Source organism: Pyxicephalus adspersus, chromosome 12 (assembly GCF_032062135.1).
Source record: "Pyxicephalus adspersus chromosome 12, UCB_Pads_2.0, whole genome shotgun sequence".
NCBI classification, from domain to species: Eukaryota; Metazoa; Chordata; class Amphibia; order Anura; family Pyxicephalidae; genus Pyxicephalus; species Pyxicephalus adspersus.
This window is the reverse complement of record NC_092869.1, coordinates 8,535,024-8,550,056: the sequence shown is the minus strand read 5'-3', so window position 1 is coordinate 8,550,056 and position 15,033 is coordinate 8,535,024.

The following is a 15,033-nucleotide window of genomic DNA, read 5'->3' as shown; positions in this document are numbered from 1 at the left end:
ATTGACCACCAATGTGGGTGGGGGGGGGTCACTTCTACTAAAACCAACAATGTGAACAGCCACCTTTTCATTGACCACCAATGTGAGGGGTCACTTTAACACTGACACAAAGTTAGGATTTACGTCCTTCTCTGAGGACTAATGTAGTGGGCCAGTTCCTACACTGACCACTAACGTTAAAGGTCATTTCCTGCACTGACCATCAATGTAAAGGGTGTCACTTCTACATTGACCAACAATGTTGGAGTCTTCTGATACAATACCAACCAATGTGAGGGGCCAACTAAATCAGTGTAAGGATTTACTTCTTATTACGAACACAAATGTAATGGGTCCGTTTCTACATAGACCACCAACAGAAGGTATTTTCCTACAAGAACCAACACAGGGGTCACATTTACTCCAAACAATAATATAAGGGGCCACTTCTGGATTGACACCAATTTAAAGGTTTACTTCCTATCACATATTTTATTTAAAAACAGGGCATTTGTTTACTGTACATGGTTCTTTGTCATTTAGTTGGGGTTTACTTCTACTTTATAATTTACGTGAGTAAATTTAATATATTTACATGCAATTTAGAATCACATAATTACATTTTTTTAAATAAGCTCTAGTTTGGTCAGAGAGAAAAAAAGATATAAAATAAGAAGTTTTTTTAAAAACATACAAAGCTAAAAATTTACCAAAAATACTTAAAGTTGTCTAAAAGTAATTAAAATTTCACTTGAATATATTTTCCATATGTATGCCAATTTATATATTTCATCCATTGGCAAGAAGTTTTTATAAAGCACTTACCGGTATGTCAGACAATATTCTGGAAGTATCTCTTATTTACCCAAACAGACCACACAAACATTTAGGACTTTATATTACTCTCAATACACAATGTAATTACATGCCGAGACGTGTTTGGAATTCCTCGTCTCTCATCAAAAGCTATTGAGCCCTACCAGAAAGAATGCACAAACAAACAAGGCATGTCGGTTGGGGGGGGCATGGGACCTAACAATACCCTCAATAGATAAATGGTTTTGGCCAGCCATTCATAATAAGAGCTCCCCATGCGTGCGCACAATTAACGCTCTCATAGTAACTGAGTAGTAAAAAAACAAGATAGAACATTTTGAACATGACCCATGGAAAAACTGCCTGGGAAAGGCAAGGTTCCCACAAAACTGAATATATAGTACTTGTTAAGTAATCTTTTGATGATTACAAACTGTTCCAGACGATATCATAGTTCAAGATTCCGGGTCATGAGAAGCACTCAATTACCAGAAAAAAAAATAATATTGCATTAGGGAAAAGTATACAGCGACTCGAGTGTTTGTGTATACTTAGGAAAGTACTTATTGGTGTTTTCCATGCAAAATTTAGTATGCTGCCAATAATGTCCAACCAAGTAGGCATAGATCTACAGGTCAGAGATTGGGTTATGCTTATATCTTGGCCTAGTTCTGCAGGAATTCATAGTTACTATTGTAGGTTCTATCCTGCTGCCAACTTTAAGCCCAGGAGTGAGTCAGGTGTAAGGGGACCGGGTAACTTACATTTTAGAATAGTGAGAAGGGCTAGGACATGGTCTAAGATTTGCTTTAAGGTTTTCGTTATGCCTACCAAGATTTGTATATTATAGATAAAGCCAGAACTTGTAGTAGTACAAGCATAACCAAAACCTTAAAGCAAATCTTAGACCATGCCCTAGCCCTTCTCACTATTCTTAAATGTAAAAGTTACCCGGTCTCCTTACACCTGACTCACTCCTGGTCCCAAAGTTGGAAGCAGGATAGAACCTACAATAGTAACTATGAATTCCTAAAATACTATGCCAGGACCAAAGCCTAGAGAGAGCCTTGTGAGCCCACAATCACCATCAGGAAAGTGTAACTGGGTTGGTTTTTGTCAGCTTTGAATATCAAGTTTTTAAAAATGCTTATAGATACAGAGATAAATGAAAGTGCTTTTAATACTTGCACAGAATATGCAAATACCTTAGTGTGCATTATCTGGGTATAGGTTCACCTTAAGAGCTAGAGGATAAAAATTGGATTTAGGGTGGGAGTCCTCAAATCCAGTCCTCAAGACCCAGGATCTGCACTCATTTTTAGTATTTCTCCCCCAAAGAGAAACAATTTAGGTAACACTTGGTTTACAAGTCAGAAAATGACTTGTGTATGCCAACGTTTATTATTGTATGCATCCCTTAAAGATTGGAGTTGGTGTAGAATGTGCTTTACTTGGCGGACCTTATTTTCAAAGAAGGACCAATAGATCTTATAAAAGGGAAAGGTTTATTTACAGCTTGGGATATTACATACATATAAATTACAAGTAAAATGGAAGATGGTAAAGGGTACATAGGAAAGGGAGAAGAAAGGGGTCTTGCTCTATATCTAGCACATGGGTATTCCCATTCACTCAAAACCACACAAGCCGGGGTTTTCTCTCCTTGAACCATTCCCATCTGCATTCCGGAGCACATTGGTGATCTATGCTTGGTGAAGTCTTGCTCATGAGGTCATAAGAAGCAATAGTAAACTGGTTTGGGCCAAACTGGCCAATGTGTTAATGGCCCTCAGGCATTCGCTCATGGAAGATCAATCATTGTCTCTGCTCAGCAATTCTTTATGGTTAATATAGGGTTTGCCTCTGTCTAAACAGATAATGAGGTTTATAATTTGCTTTCAAGGAGACAGAATTATCCTTTTATACAAGTCATATTAATTTTAGTCACTTCCAATGGTTGGGGACCCAAAATAGCTGGTATCTCTAATGGGCATCAACTTAATTTACTGAATGTTATTGGCATTGTCCTCCCCCGAAAACAGGACATTAGAACGGCTTTCAACTTCTAAACATGCTTTTATAACACTATTTACATCAAGCTGATCTCTTGCACACATATATGTGAGAATTCACTAAAAAGCATTACACATATAATCCTTTTTAATGACAAATGTGTGTGTTCAAAACAAGGACAGACACAACTGATGTTTTTATATTGCAAATTGTGATAATTTTAGTGATGGGCCTATTTTTAGTATTGCACGTGACCACAGTGTCTATAATCTCTATTTTAAACCCAATGTAAGGAAAAAAGGAAAATCTATTAATGAGTCTGTTCATTTAGGATTTTTAAATGATTCATAGTACAGTGTTATGTTTTTATGCTCAAATGCACTTTATAATACACACTGGTTGGTCAATAGGTATGAGCGTGATGAGGATGAGTCTCTGGCATTCTCACGAAAATGTACTTGAACTTCCAATGGGTCTGCGAAATTTTGGCGAACGGATTTCGCGGACCCATCAGAATATCGAGGAAATTACAGGGGGAGTACCGCGGCTGCATTGATGAAGGCAAGCCCTCATTTAACTTCTAGTGCCCGGGGATCGCGCACAGGAGGATTCTCATGGCTGCCTTCATCAATGCAGCCGTGGTACTCCTGTTAGTGTGAGTCCCACGGCTGTTCTCATCGTAAATAAATTCATTCATGATGAGCATAGCCATGGGACTCTGTGTTCTTGGATAGAGAATCTCTATCCAAGAACACAAACTACAGGGCTGCAAGGGCAATCAGGGAAGTGGAGTTGTTAGCTGTGAGAACGGCTCAAATTGCCGCAAGATCGAATTTTAAAATTTTACTCGCTCATCCCTATTGGTCAAAAAGAAAGACACATTCTCTAATATTTCCCTCGATGACACACATTCGGATTTGATATGCAATAGCCCAACATTTATTTCCATCCAGAGTTGCATTTATTTTCATCATTTCATTGATGATGGACAATTCAAATTGCTGTGTTAAGTCTTCTGCAGCATATCCCAAAGTTTTTCATTGGGGTTATAGTCTGGACTTGGTGGTCTCCAATCCATGTATAAAAATTATGTCTCATGCTCCCCGAACCCCTCTTTCACAGTTTAAACCCAATGAATCCTGGAATTGTCATCTTGGAACATGCCTGTGCTATTGTGGGAAGAAAAAATCCATTGAAGGAAATAACATTCTCCCTTCAGTTCATTTGGGGCACATAAGGTTTTTAGATGAAAGGTTTTTAGATAAAAAGTCATGGTTTGATCAATTAGATGTAAACTCCATACTCATATAATCTTCTATACTTTCAAAAAGCATTTTTGCAAATTTAGGAATTATCCTGAATTTGGAACCCTTAAAATAAGCCAAGTTGGTATTTTTGTTATAAATATTAAACAGTATTTATATAGCACCAACATATTACGCAGCGCTGTACATTAAATAGGGGTTGCAAATAACAGACAATTACAGACAGTGACACAGGAGGAGAGGACGCTGCCCCGAAGAGCTTACAATCTAAGAGGTGGAGAAAGTAGCACACACTAAGCACAAGTACACATGAAACTGTGGCTAAGACCAACCGAAAAGTACCGTGTGTTTACATTGGATTGTCCTTTTAAGTTATTGTAGTTTTCACTTTCCTTTTTCACTGAGCTTTTCTTTTATGGTTGTAGTTGATAGGCGCACCCTCTAGTGGTTATGCCAAAATCACCCAGTAGTCACCTATAGACCAAGGTTTTCTAACATGAGGAATCAGAAAGGAACCCTTAGAAATAAAGGTCTTAGAGAAGTTCTGCTAAATTATTACATCTACAGCTCATAAAACATAAATGTAATCAGTAAATTTTAAATAAAGTATTAAAAATGAAGCAAACCTAGCACATTTGCCAACATTTTTTAACATGTCTCCTCGTACCCTGTGATTTAGTGGAAATGGGTCTTCATGGTAATAGTCCAGTACATTAGTGGCCATTAGGAGAAGGACTTTCTTATATTGGTTTTAATTGGGAGAAGGTACCCTTAATAATAGTGGTCATTGGGTGAAGGAACCCAATATTAGTGTTCTGGTGAAAATATTAGTGAAACTTCTAATAGTGCTCATTGGAAAAAGGGACAGCTCATTGTGAGCACAATAGAGGCCATCAGGGGAAGGACTCTCTCAAATTGGTTGTTAGTGGGCGAAGGAACCCCAAATAATAGCGGTCAGTGGAAGAAGGAATTTTTTATACTAGTGGACCCATAGAGAAGAAGGAATTCTGTATATTTTTGGTCAGTGGGAAATTTACACTTTTGCATAGTAGGAGAAAGAAACCCATTCCACTAGTGGCCAGAAGAAGAAGGAAGCCTTTATACTGGTGACAATTAGAAAAAGAAGTCTTGTATAATAGTGGTTAGTGGGAGAAGGAACTCCCTATATGTTAGTAGTTATTGGGAAAAGCTCCCTAATTTATTAGTGGTAATTAGGAATATAATCTACTTATATAGGTTGTCTTGAAAAAAGGACCTACTTATATCACTGGCCAGTGGGAGCAAGACACTCTTAAATGACAGATTATGGGAAAAAAAACTATTATTATTGCAAAGTATTTTATACAGCGCCGACATATTATACAGGGCTTTACAAAGTCATGTGACTAGCTGTCCCTCAAATGATCTCACAATCTAATGTCCTTATCATAGTCATATGTCATTAATATAGCCTAAGGGGGAAGCCAATTAACCTTACTGAATTGTTGTTGTTTTTTTGAATGTAGGAGGAAACAGAAGTACCCAGAGGAAACCCACACAAACACGTAGAGAACCTGCAAACTCCATGCAGATAGTGTCCTGGGATTTGAACCTAGGACCTAGCTCTGCAAAGGTCAGAGTGCTAACCACTGAGCCATCATGCCACCCACATTATTATATTATATGTATTATATTACAATAGAAAAATAATCGCCATTGAAAAAAAGACAAAGGAAATAATTCTTCATCTAAGGAAAAGTTTCTGATGTGCCAGTACTATATGGATTTTATTTTTGCAAGCCGCGGGAATCATCCTGTCATTGTGGGTTAACCTGTAAAAAAAATAAAAGTTAGTTACACAAATCACACACAAATAATAAATTACTTTAACAATAAAGCCTCTTTTTTTAACACAATTTTTACACACGAATTTGCAAAGTCGAATCCCGTGTTTTTTGGGTTGGGTCCATCCGAACAGCCATATTCGGGTCGAATATAAGGACAACCCAAATTCGAACACCAACACTACAAATAACTGACCTAGGGGAGAAAAATGATAAATTAAGCCCTGTTTGAAATGATATTTATTTCATTTTTTTTATTAAAAGATGTTTTATATGCCTTTAGGGTGATGTTTATATTGAGTAAGAATGTAGCCAGGAATGTAAAAAAGATTTAAAAAAGGAATAATATTTACAATATTTGGTATAAAGGGATAGCAACCATTTAATATACACAGGGCCTTATCAAGGGGTTTATAACTACTTTAATGCTCCAGAATAACATCAAACCATCACAAAAAAGAGTAGTGTACAATCTCTACAACTCTCCTTTGTGGTACAATGTATTTGGCAAGAATGAACGGTCATCATTACATGTTGATCTAAATCTTTCTGGTCATACTGGATTCACCGCATATGCTGAATAGCATTATATCTTTCAAAACAATAAATCGTCTTGTTGTATGGTTTATTTGTCCATTATTTTTACGAAAAAATAATTTTTCTTTCTTGTTTTTGTTATTCCTGTGTTTACAAATCAATAAAAATATTGAAATACAAAACAACAAATGTATTAGTCTATCTAGAAGTCTGAATTGCTTGTTCCTTGTTGTTGCTTTACTGAATGACAAATTGTTCTATCATAGCCTGCTCATCCCATTGTTCTCAATGACATACCAGTAGAGGTATCCACTAACAAAGTACATGTTTACCTGTCAAAGAACACAAAGTACTTGAATCTTCTGTAATACAGATACTGTGTGAACATGAAATCCTATACGTGTGCTGGAGATGAGATGTACATTAGGGTTACCATGTTTTCCAGGATGGTTTCTCAACCACTATTCAGGGCTACAATAACCACAATGGCGTGTGTTGGCTGGTACCTAGAACCTTGGGGTTAGAGGAGGCAGCACCGAGCTACAAAAAGGACACCGCAGAATAACTTTTTCTTATTTTGTCATCTGACCACTTCTAGCTAAATTCCACAAGTTAACTGCAGCAGCAAAATAATGCAGTAAAGACTTAGGGTTCCTGTTGCAGGAGCTTTCCATGTCAGATGCCATTGCTGCCCCCCAATGCCATTAGTGTTTACTAAAATAATAGCTGGTCCTTTAACAAATATAGTTTTTACTCTTAGGCCCCATTCACATTATGAATTGCATTAACTCAACATGATACCATGCATTAGTTCATGCTGCACTATTATTCAGTACTTTGCATCCTATTAAAGCAGACCTAAACTCAATAAGTCACCACAAAGTAGTATTAATTGACTAAAGAGACATGCAACGTCTCAAAAAACATAAAGCCCTGGCTCCGGGTGGCTTTTTTTCTTTTAACTATAGTGCTCAGTAGACATGTTATTCAATCCAAGCGTTGGATAGCACGGTTGGCCTGAACTCTACAGGAGCAAGGATTAAACACAAAGCGGTTGAATTACTAAAGATATTTAGGCTGTTCATGTAATATGGTAAATTACAACTTAGGCTGGTACACACGTGCAATGGTTCTCATCCAATAATTTTCTCAGGGCCGATATCGAACAATAATCTGCTGTGTGTTCAGCGCTCGTCGTCTATCGTCTGAACAAACGTTCAGGCGGATCCATGGACGATAGATGACAAATAACTGTTATGAAAGTGAAGGTGCGGGGTGCCGCTCCGTCATTCTCCCCTCGCTATTGAGCAGAATGGTCCTGTGTGTACAGCACTCCTTCATGCACCATGATAGATCCTTTCCAACAACAATTATTGCACGTGTGTACGTAGCCTTAGCAAGGAATATTTTCCTTGGTTTAGTAAATGCGGTGACAGTTCACTTTATAAAGAGCACCCAAGCAAATCTAAAAGGGGATTTTTCCATGCACATGATTGGATGATCGCAGCCAGCAGAGCTGGTGAATTTATTCACTTAGCTATGTGAACATCTCATATAAATGAATCCCAATGTCTGATAAAAAAAAACTACTAAAATGGCATTCTTGATTTGAGCTGTCTGATGAGAGATTTAATTTTCAGGGCCAATTCAAAAGCTTTAATTTCCCCCAATTAATGTGCTATGCAGCAGGTAGATGTCTGTATGTCACCCACAGGCTCCCTTTTTTTCTGTTTGCTCCCAGTGCCCTTGCTGCTGCCTGGTGCCACCACCTGCGTCCCTAAGGTGTTGTGTGCTTGGCTTTGTATTTTCTGCATGGCATCCCAGTAAACAGTAGTTAGTTGGCACTCCCTGCTCTCCTCATTCACTAGTGTATTTTCATGGTGTAACACTGCACTATTGCTGGATGTTCATTGGAACTGTGGTAGAAAAAAAGAAACCATCCACATTTGGTGTATAAAGCTCACTGCCTTGACATATAATTGAAGGTATAAGAGATTGTGGTCTAGCCGGGGCCATGCTCTGTGCTGGGGGAATTATTTGGGGCAAACTTACTTGCTGTTGCATTACTGGGCCCTCTGGGCAATGGGCTGCTCTCTGCATTCTGAGTATATAATAATAAATAATTGTTAGTAAGGGTTGTAAGTGGAGCGTGGGATCCACTTAGTGTCTTTTACTTAGGAGGAGTATATGAAGACTGGGCTTGGTTGTTTTAAAGTGAGAAAGTGCCAACTTCTGCCCAATGGGCCAAAGATTTATGTGGCAAAAGTTTCAAACTAATAAGTCTGCATGTCTCTGGGGTTCCAGCATCCACCTTTTTTAGGGTGCAATAATTAACCATAATGTAATAAATATCCCATGCCAGGGGGTGCAGACCCCAATAATACTAAACCACCCTTAGTGACCTTTGGGCCCTTCCTGATCCCTATTCAATTCACACTGGAGTTTAATTATTCTTTTGCAAATATAATTAAATCTAGTGTATAAACATTGTAACGTAACAAACTTTATTATTATTATTACTATTATGATTATCATCATAACAGCAATTTATTGGGTCTTGTGAGGACACGTCAGGCAATATACTGGTTACCTTTATTCTTACAGGTATAGCGTGGCAGTGCTAAAGGTTGTACACAGACAGCTAAGTGCCCTTCTATTTTGATCTTTGACCAATATTGCTCACTACTCCTTTTGTATCACTGTGTATTCCGTGATTATATAACTGGAAATGATAATAAAAGCTTACTGTATACTCTGTGTCACCCATTATAATTACAGCCACAAAGCAGGAAAGCAAAAACATAGCAATGAGTAGTTATCGGTGTAAACCCGGGTGATTCAGTTCTAAATTTGTTCCTCCAGCGTGAGATCCTGATTCTACAGACAGAAAACCATAACCCTCACCTGAGCACTTCTCATATTACATGAAATGCTTCCTTTTGTAAGTCATTACGGAAATACTATGGATTTCATTCATACTAAGGTGTGGTCTCTGGTTTCTGGTTCGTGGGAAATGTATTTCTGAGTTATTGCTAAGAGTATCAAGGAGAGGTCCATGAATGACCGAAGATTTCATATTGCCCCATGACTATATTGTACCCTAGTAAATACAACAGAGTAAATTGCCCTCTGACTCACTTGTGACCTTGGCTGGCATATTGGCAACCTTATGTGTGCCAGTGTGCTTTAAACTGCACTAGACTTTGATGTCGTTACCGGCACTACCGTTTGGAGGTAGGACCACATCTCCACTGATTAATGCTGAAATTTCATCTGCCTATATTTTGCCTTCCCTTCATCATTCATTGTAATAAAATTGAATAAAACCACCATGTTTTGATCCTTTTTATACCCATTGTTACTAGGTCTTTGTTCAGATAATGAAAGGTGGTAAGGGACCAGCATAGTCCTATACAGAGCTTCCCAAAAACCACACATAGTAATGCCCACATGTGATGCTAAGAGGTTCTGATTAAAAGAACTGAAATCTAATGAAAGGAATGGGTCAGAGACAATAAGGCAAGGGAAATAAGGGCTACATAATGCTGGATGTGCTCCAAACAGGAAATTAGATGGGCTCAGATTTAATGTAAGGAGCCAATATCCCATATATGTGATCATTATCATCCCATGATGGATAAAGATGAAAACTGCCTCTTCTGTTTTCCTCTTCATTACACCCCGCCACATCTGTATGGCAGGAGTATGTCATATTTTAGTCAATGTGTTCTATATCTCCTGCTGTGCTGTGGTCTTCTTAAGCTGCATACACACATACAATTATTGTCGTTGGAAAGGATCTTTCACGATCCTTTCCAACGACTAATGACTGCACAATGCATGAACGAGTGTTTTACATAAAGCACTGTTCTGCTCTATGGAGAGGGGGGAGGGAGAACGACAGAGCAACACCCTGCAGTGTGCTCTCCCCCTTCCCTTCCATTTGAGATTGTCCATCGTCTATGGATTCGCCAGGACGGACGTTCGGATGATGGACGACGGGTGCTGTACACATGCCAGATTCTCATCAGATATCGGCCCTGAGCCGTTCATCAGGCGAGAACCATTGGAAGTGTGTATGTAGCTTTAGTTATTATGGGACACACCATACGGTACCCAAGGTCCTGGTAAATTCACAGTGAGCATATGAAAAAAAAGGCTTTCTTTATAGCACCCATAGTGGTCACTAACAATCCTTTACAGAGTCAATTAGCTTACAGTGACCTATATACTGCTATAATTACTATATCTGCAACTCACAGTATATTAGTGTGGTGGTCAAAATACTTATTGCTAACAACCTCTGCAGGAACCCAACTGTTCGCTGGATCCGTGGTTGAGAAACACTGCTCCAGGGGTCGCTAAGGGAGCTATGGCTATCTGGTTTTCATTTTAATAGTGCCTACATAGGAACAGGACCAACAACACTTGGCAGAGCCATTGGCATTAAACCGAGCATTACTTTGTAAGTAAAACTAGTAAGAACCCCCCTTAGTCGCCATAATTCCCAACTGTCCACCTTGGAGAATAAATTGTTCTTTCCACTGCTGTGTATTCATCCTCCCCCATGTACAATCTTCATATTATCAAACAAAATCAAGAAGAGTTAGAGCTCATTCGACAGGTACGCAACGGCAAGTATGGGAAGAGATTGAATTCATGTGCATCGAGTAAACATGGCCCCTCTATAACCCAAAGAGCTTTTATTTGATGTCTCTGCAGAAGGGGCTTACATTCTTCCAAAAGAATGTTGTATATATTACCATAAATAGGTCATTTTAGGTAAAAACAATGAGCCTTTTAGTAAGTTTTTGGGTTTCCCGAAAGATTCTCCACATTTTCTATAACAAATATGCAAATGAGGAATACATTGAAAATAGAAACGTATATCAAACACATTGAGACATTTATCATGGTTTGGAGTGACATTGAACATATATTCCTGCCAATTGGAGTTTGGAGACCCATGTGCAATTTTTTACCTACCATTAGACTTTATTAAACATACTTGAAACCACTAGTGAATCTTGCAAAGTTGTCTTTTTTGTCCAATCTTTTGCCTTTCTTTGAATTAATTGATGACATGGTGGACAGTTTAGTTGCATATCACAAAAGCAACTAAACTGGGGCAAGTGAGAGATTGGGCACTGGGTCATTCGTTCCGGTGGAATGCCTACATGTGTTGACTTGCGCAAATGCAAAACAAAATTGTTATCCAACCAATTGAAGGAACAAAAATGGCAGCTCACATAATAGCAGCTGAGAATGATTCAAATGTGATCACATGATTTTAGTTGGAAATGAAATTCTTCTTACTAAAGGGTTCATATGTTACATAAACATTTTAAACAGAATAAATTCTGAGAATAAGGATGTAAGTTGAGGCATAGTGACAGATAAGCAGTTTACTACTTTTATGTACAGTTTTTATATGGGTTTCCCAGGCAAGTGCTCAGAAAATGCAGAAGTGTAACGAACTGTGACTTCAGCATTGTATAGATCACGAGAAGATACAGGATTTGTCATGTTGTACTTTTTGACAGATACAAATTATTGTTCCCTAGTAGGGCACTTGCCCAATAAAGTATAGGAACATTAAGGTTGTCAATTGGAAAGGAAGTTCTTGACATTGGGCTTATTGGGAACCAGGCTTATAATACTATTGGAAATTTTAATGGGACCTGTCTTCTGTCCATATCACCAGTTGTATTGCTCACTTTCTAACCTTTTTATGTATCCTACATGTAAAGTGCTTATCATGGGGTTTATTGGGAAAACCCTTGGTATGTAGGGGTGGAAATTCTCAGGCCCCCTCAGGTGGTAACAGGACTTAGCAAGGCACTAATGGAAATTTTAATAGGACCCCTTCTGTCCTTCAACTATCTCACCTGGTACCGCTTACTTCCCAACCCATTCATGTATCTTATATGGAAAATACTTATCGTGAGGCTTCTAATGATATTTTTCTGTATGCGAGGTTGGTAATTCACAGGCTCCTTCAGATGGGAACAAGAATTACAAAGGCAAGGTGGCAATGTCTTGGGCAGAGAAGGATGTTGTGGGGGGAGCAGGTGTGGGGTTTAGGAGGGAGTCGATTGTAGAGTAGAGGTTGCGTGGGTTGGAGGCTTGAGAGGAAATGACTGCGGATTAAACTCAATAACATCAGATCATCCCCACTTGCACAACAATAACTTATAAATAGCTTTTGACCTAATTTTTGAATGTTGCCTAATTCACACATAAATAAAAAAAAAACACTTTTATAAATGAATCACCATGCAAATTGTATATAAATATAACCCAAGGTGTTAGATACACTGGTTTTCTTGCAAGTATTTTTTTGTTTAAATTTACATAATTGCCTAAAGTGTACAAAAGGAATGGGGTGAGACAGATGGGAATTTGATGTGTGGCATGCGGTAGGAATTGATCCAAAATGAATGGGAAGAGGACAAGATATTGCCCCTGCACAGGAACTGATTGACTTTTGTGCTGTAACTTTAAGCCCTGTGGAGATGTTAGATGATTGTTGCTGGAAACCTTCATTCATGATTTCCAGGGACAGATGGAAGAATGTGCACAGCGCTGTTCTGTTCCATGGGGATTTATTATAATTATTATTTATTATTACTATTAATATTATTATTATTATTATTATTATTAATAATAATAATAAAAATACACAGGATTTATAAAGCGCCAACATATTACGCAGCGCTGTACATTAAATACGGCAAATTGACGAATTATATCAAGAGATTTCAGTACACATGTCAGATTTGTGCCTGACACAACTGTGATCTTGGGTATTATCTCATTGCAAATCAAAATCTGAAAGATTTTATCCATAGGTGGGACATCAAGGGCCAATAAAAACAAGTTTCACAATTATATATCAAATACAAAACCGTAAGCTTTATTAAATATCAATAAAATCAATGTATATTATGATCTGAATTAAGTGTAGTTAGGACGTTGATGATCCTGTTTTGTGTTGTTAGATCCCTGAGAATAATTGAATATTAATTGAGATATATTCCAAGTGCTGCTGTCCTTGCTTGATATCACCTGTTGTAGGTAAGGTCCCACGTGCTACAAACCTCAGGTACATCCACATCTGAAGGAAGATTACATTTTTGAATTTTTATTGTATTAAATTTATGAAACATTGTTACTGATAGCAGAATTATGTACTATTTTAATCACATAGATGTTCCTGACTTCCTACCTGAAGAAGCGGATATATTCCGTGAAACGTGCCGATACAAACAGGGTACACCCTCATCACTGGGTAACCCGGACAGGAATATCGTGTATAGTGTTTGCACGTTTTTAAAGTTTTTTATGTTATTGATTTTAATGATATTTAATAAAGCTTACAGTTTTGTATTTGATATTTAATTGTGAAACTTGTATTCATTGGCCCCTAAAGTCCCACCTATGGATACAATCTTTCAGCTTTTGATTTGCAATGTATTACAATAGAGATGTGGCCTTGTTAAAGTAAATAGGTTGGCTAAAATACAATTACCATTGTTGCAAGTATTATCTCATGTGTATACATAAATTTACTCTAATAAACTAAATCCTTAACTAAATCAGTACTAAATCCCCAAAAAAATATTGACTTGATATTTAATTTATCAAATATTGTTGGAGGTATAGGCTCAACATACATGTTGTAACATGTTCTATTCTGCATCTATATCTCTGCTGTGCTTTCTGAGCAGGGATCCAGCAAAAAATAATAGGAGGGACTTTGAGGCAGAGCTTTGGAATGTGAGGATTTGGCTGTACAAAATGTTCCCTTCTAAATATTTCCTTTTGTGACGGACACTATGTTATATAAAACTCTGCTCTTGCCTTGGACCCACTCCAGAATTATGTAACAATGACGTTGTTTTCTATCAGCTGGAGAAGGCTTCCGCCCTAGACAAAGAAAAGGAATGCTGTGTTACTTAACTATTTCTGCCAACAAAGCGTTGTGGTGAGAGAACAAGGATGAATTTTTAGTAAAACAATTGATGCAGCCAAAATAATGAAGAAGTTAAAGCAGATCGTTCACCAATAAATGAATTTTTGGGTGATAGGACTTTTTGGTAAACTTACAAAAAAGAATGTTAACACATAAAAGTAAGACTTTTATTTTGTATTTTAAAAAGAGAAAAAAATTGAAAAATAGGATAGTTTTTCTTTTTTGCTTTGTTTGTGATTACCTCACAGTGTGGATTTTTTACAGTAACTGACACCTCTCTGTCTAATAATATGTTGAGACAAATATCTGTCCTAATTGCATTTATTAAAATAATGTACATGTTCTGACTTACATACAAATTCAACTTAGGACAAACCTACAGTCCCTATCTCGTACCTAACCCCGGGACTACCTGTATATACAGTATTCATAAAAATACACACACAACATTTTTGAAAATATAAGTCAGCTAGCAGTCTTAAATTAATTTTTTGGTGATTGGTGTACTTTAAAATAATATTATATTTTGTCATATTTAGAGGCATTTCATTTTTTTTGTTTAGTTTTTTGTGCTTAGTTACAAATAAATAGGTGCATTGGGTGGTTCTGTATAGCGGGGGCCGGC